Here is a 5,848-nt window from a genome sequence, read left to right on the forward strand (position 1 = left end):
CACACCTATAGCTTCTTTGGAAGGTAAGTGGAAAACAGATGAGTGCGTGTATGAAACACAGACATAAATACGCAGACACACAAACACAGAGACACTAGAGACACACACAGATACAGATACACAGACACACATGCATATACAATGACAGATGTGCGGAGATATGAAGACACACAAGGACACACACATGTACATATGCATGCACACCCATACACATACACACAACATGTACCTCTCTAGGGATGGCTTGGAGCCCACAAGCCCCCAAGATGCTCTATCAGTGGAAGGTTTCGTGATCAAACACGTTCAGAAAATGCTGCAAGTTATAACGTACCCTCCACCCCGACCACTGCAATTAAAGGCTCCTTGAAGGGGAACAAACAAAAATTTGTTTTATGATTTATTCAGTGAAAAAAATCTTGATTTCGCACCTACTATGTGCCCAACACTTGGTTTCAGCTCAGTCATGATCTTGGGGTCCTGGGATTGAGCCCCGCGGGCTCTCTGATCTGCAGGGAGTCTGCTTCTCCCTCTCTCTCTGCCCCTCCCCCACCTCTCTCTCTCTCTCTCTCTCTCTCAAATAGACAAATAAATCTTAAAAAAAAAGTTCAAATACAACATTTTCCTGAATTCCATGAACACAGGATCCTGTTTTCTCCAAACACCTTATGCACATTCCCTGGAACCTACCTTCCCCCGGGTACCCACTTTGGGAAAGGTGGTGTCCAGACCTTAGCTAAGCTACTCCAGGAAATGGCTGCCTCAGCATCCCTTCTGTGTGGCCAGGTGGCCTGTGGGAGCCTGAACCTGACACTCAGCCCTCCCTGCAGCACATGCCTTAGAGTCACAAGCAAAGGCAAGTTCCTGGTGACTCCCCCAACCACCCTTGTGAGCAAGTCTCCCCTGCCTCCCAGCACTTATATCCCTCATACACCCCTTGGTTAAGACCCCTGTGGGGCTCACCAAAACTCCACTCTTTTGGTTTGAATTGGCCAGCCCAGTCCTGGCCCGGGAACCCCAGAGCACTCCACCCACAGACCCCAAGAAAGGCAAGTGCTCCCGGTCCTGACTCTGTCTGCACTCTGCCTTGACCTGCCCATGTGGCCCCTTGAGGCATGCTCTGTACTTCCTCCGGGACCCATAAGTAATAAACTTCCCTGTTTCAGTTTCTCTTGTGGTCTATTGTTGAACCACAGCTCACCATCTGTGCTCAACTTAATAAATGTTCATTTAACAGTCCTGGCGTGGGGATACATGGAACACAACATTCCCAGATAATTGCATTCACAGCAGGAAATAAGCTGGATGGAGTCATCCTGTGACTGTCTGACTTCCACTCCTTGCAACCTCACCTCTCCAGACGACCGCCCATTCCCCTTTCCCCACCCCAGGGCTTTCTCCACATCAATCCTCGCCTGCATGTCACTCCCTAACCCCCACCCCTGCACACACACACTAGAGGGTAGCTCCAAGGGGGCAGACTGTGCCTGTTATGTTCAGCGATGCGTCCCCAGTGCTTGGCAGGGTCCCAGACAAGTAGTAAGTGCTCAATAAACACAAATAAGGAAGTAGATGTGGACACAGTAGGAGTGTGAAGTTTGGGGCTTTGGGTTCAGATCTCAGTTCTACCACTTTGCAAACCATGATCTGGTAGCAGTTCCATCACCAACAAGGGAGAACTTAATGCCAACCCCATGGGCCTTTGTGAGCACTGAGCTGTGAGGCACAGGAAGTCAGCCTTGCCCCCAAGTGGGTCCTAAATACATGGTAGCAAGCGTGATTCTTAGTACCACTACCACTCTGGGCTCATGTGATTGGAAAGGTCCCCCAAATTCACATGCCCCCGAATACTTCATCTTTGTCCTGGGTGAAAGGCTGCAGGGTAGGCGTACCACGAGGACTACATGGCAAGATGCATGAGAAGACAGGCCCCAGGCATCTGCCCAGTCAGCAACGGCCCCTCCACATCCGCATGCCCGTCGAAGCTCAAGGACAGCAGACCCCAACACAGAGCACATATTCCTTCCCAGTGGAGAAGGTCTGAGTTTATTCTGGAGCAGGCAGCTTCCCCGCTAGGGCAGCCATCCAAATCACCCGAAATGCTCAGTAAGCAGAGTCCTGGGCATCATGGCCACCACAGCCTTCCCCAGTTGCAGTTCAGAATGTTTATAGCCCAGAGTCAAAATCTCTGACCTCCAGAACTAACTGTACGAGCTCAAGAGGAAACCAAAACATATTGGGTCTGTACTCTGTAAAGACCTCCTTTGGAGTCCTGTGACCAGCATGAGAAAGGTCCCTACCCCTGGGTTTTGGGTGTACAAAGGACTATCACACACACACTAATGCACACACCCAACACCTCCAGCCAACTGTCTCCACGCGGCATGAAGACCCAGTGTTGCAGAACTTCCAAGAAAAGCCAGAAATCCATGCTTTTATGTGATATGTTCCAACTTAAAATTCTGGCTCGAGATCATGAAAAGGAGACAAACGTTACTGATATGGGACTCCAAAACCTTAATTCCCCCTTTAAAAAAATTTTTTTTGCCAGCTTTGAGGTAAAATTGACAAACTGTAAGATATTTGAAGTGTGCATCTTAATTTGATACACGTGTACACTGTCAAAGTTCCCACCCCCTAATTAACACACGCTTCACCTCTCACAGTTACCTTTGCTTTGTTTGGGGGGTTGTTTTGTTTTGTGTTTGGTGAGAACTTAATTCTCTCAAATCGATGCTAAAGAGAGGACAGGAAACTGAAGCCCCTAAACCCAAATCGGCCACTGGTATGTTTGGATTGGTTCACACTGGGCTTTAATTCTTTTTTAATTAGTTGCTAACATTAAAAAAAAAGGGGGGTTTCCCATTTTTAAAAATCCTAATTCTGATCTCTCCTGGAAAATCAGGTGAGGCAGTGCCGCGTCCACACTCTGCAGGGCTCGTGCTGGCTGGGGGATCATCTTCCCAGGGCCCTCACTCATTTCCGTCCCCTGCCTGGACCCCACAAGAACATAAGCTTGCAGCTTGCAGGTGAACTTTTCAGGAGACCAGGCACCACCGAGACCTGAAGCCAAGACATCAAGCACGCGGTAGAAGAGCCAGGAAAGGCAGAGCTGGCTGCAGGAAAGGAAGGGGGAATGCTCACTCCGTGGGAGGAAAAAGCTAAGGGCTGCAGGACTTCGATTTCATTCAGTGGTTCTCAACGAGGGGCGACTTTGCCCCACACCCAGGGGACATCTGGCAATGTCTGGAGACATGCTGGACTGACACAGGTGGAGGGTGCTACTGGCATTGATTGGGTGGGATGCCGCTCAACACCCTACCGGGGACGGCCAGGGACGGCACCCACCACAGAGTGACCCAGCCCCAAGTGTCAATAGTGCTGATGCTGAGAGGGCCTGATCTATTTTGTGCAGCGCATTAGTTCTCCATATGGGCATCCATGGTCTCTTGGGATGAAGAAACACTGAACCGGCGTCTTGGACGGCAGGACTGAGAATGGTGCCCGACGCACAGTAAGTGAACCCAGGGAATGATTATCCTGTGTCATTGTTAACATTGTGGGTAAATGTATTTAGTCTCACTCCAGTGAGTCAGTGACTCGTCTTCTTGGAAAGCATCGGGACAATAATGGTAATATTAATATTAATGGTACACAGTCCTGTTGGCTCACTGAGTTCTGCGTTAAGTGAAGTAAGCTGAGGCTCGGAGAGGCATGGACAGATGCCCCAGGTATCCCTTCAAGTGGGACAGGCAAGCTCTTTGCAGAGGAACCCGAGGGTCAGAGTTCACTTGCCCAGGGTCACAAGGCCTAGGGGTCAGCTCCTCCCGACCTCCTGGGGTAGGGAGCGGAAGAGGCAGGCCTGAGAGCGTCAGGCCCAGCTGCTTCCTTCCACCTGCCACCACTCATGTTCCCACAACTCCTCACCCTCCCGCCCCCACCTCCCAAGGAGTCCAAGGTCAGCGCTCCACAGAGAGGACCCAAGGGCGTGAGGCCATGTTTTCTCAGGGCTCTGCTTATGCGTGCCCTCTCTGGACAAACAAGAGCTTCACCCCCCCACCCCCAGCCCTTTACAGCAATCTGAGGTTTCAAACCAAATTGAACCACATTAACCAATTTCCAAGCAGGAAATGCCACTTGAGGCCATGCTTTTCTGACCTACAATAACAACCAGAGAGAGTCTAAAAGATCCTCCCGGGAGTCAGGCTCCCACTCCCCAGGTGGCCACCTGTTTCTTTGGTTTTGAGCCCCTCATCCTCCGGATGAGGACCTGAGGCCCGCGGGGGGGAGGGGGGAGTGGGGAACATGACCTGCCCAAGGACAGGGAAGCACCAGGTGCCAGATTCCGGGCTCACGCTGGAAATCTCGCTTCCTCCTTCAACTTCCTGACGCCAGCAAACTCCTCTTTCCCCAGAGGTAAAAGGGACATCAAGCTGAAAAAACCCCTTGGTGGGGCCCTTTCTCCCCCAGGACAGCCCACTGCAGCCTCCCACAAATCCAGGGACATGGGCACCCAGACTCTGGCTGTATGTCCCAGGAAACTGGAATCAGCATCGGGGCTGGGGTCGGGGCAGGCCTATTCTGACGAACAACCTACTAGCGGGCCTCTCCTCACAGGACCACTGCAATGACTCTATAGGACCGTGTCTGTCAGGCACAGAGCACAGTGCCTGGGACATAGAAGTGCCCCCAAACTGTCAATAAGCTGTCAATATCCTTGTCTTCATCCCACGAGCTCCTCAGCTGGCTCCTCCACTTGGACCCACCAAAGTCCCTCTTCCTCCTCCATGGTGTAGCTCCCCACTGGAAAATAGTAGCCTGACCAGGGACATTTCCAGCCTCCTCTGCACTGAGATGTGACCCTGTGACTGCACCCCCCCCGCTACACACACACACACACACACACACACACACACACACGAGATGTGAGCAGGGGAAAGACGGGTCACCTCCAGACACACACACACACACACGAGATGTGAGCAGGGGAAAGACGGGTCACCTCCAGACACACACACACACACACACACAACGAGATGTGAGCAGGGGAAAGACGGGACACACACACACACACACACACACACACAACGAGATGTGAGCAGGGGAAAGACGGGTCACCTCCAGACACACACACACACACGAGATGTGAGCAGGGGAAAGACGGGTCACCTCCAGACACACACACACACACACACACAACGAGATGTGAGCAGGGGAAAGACGGGACACACACACACACACACACACACACACGAGATGTGAGCAGGGGAAAGACGGGTCACCTCCAGACACACACACACACACACACACAACGAGATGTGAGCAGGGGAAAGACGGGACACACACACACACACACACACACACACACACACACGAGATGTGAGCAGGGGAAAGACGGGTCACCTCCAGGCCAAGTTTTCCAAGAAGCTAGATGCAGGAAGGGGCTTCAGGTGCTGGGGGAGGAAGCCACAGTCGGGAGCACGGGCACGTCGTGTGCTGTCACTGTCCCACAAGTGAGGAACGGCCTTGTGTTAACCCGCTGAGATGTGGGATTCCTTCTCTAAGCTGCAAGAAGCGCGCCCTGCTCTGAACCAGCCCTAGCTCCTCACAAGCTCAGGAATATTCCGAGTCCGGTGACCTGTCTGGAAAGCCCACGGCCCACTGCAGGCGGCTAGGCCGGGTCCCTCTTCAGGACAGCCCAGTCTACACCCGGGCCCGGGAGGGTACCAACTCAGCAGCAGCTCTCCACGGCCCAGCCCTCGCCCGGTGCCCCCCTGGGATGCGGGCTGGGGAGCCCTCAAGTCACGCTCTTGCCCTTCCCCCTCCCAACTCAAGAACCACGCAGAGCAGG

The sequence above is a fragment of the Zalophus californianus genome, chromosome 17, assembly GCF_009762305.2.
Source record: "Zalophus californianus isolate mZalCal1 chromosome 17, mZalCal1.pri.v2, whole genome shotgun sequence".
In the NCBI taxonomy this organism is placed as follows: Eukaryota; Metazoa; Chordata; class Mammalia; order Carnivora; family Otariidae; genus Zalophus; species Zalophus californianus.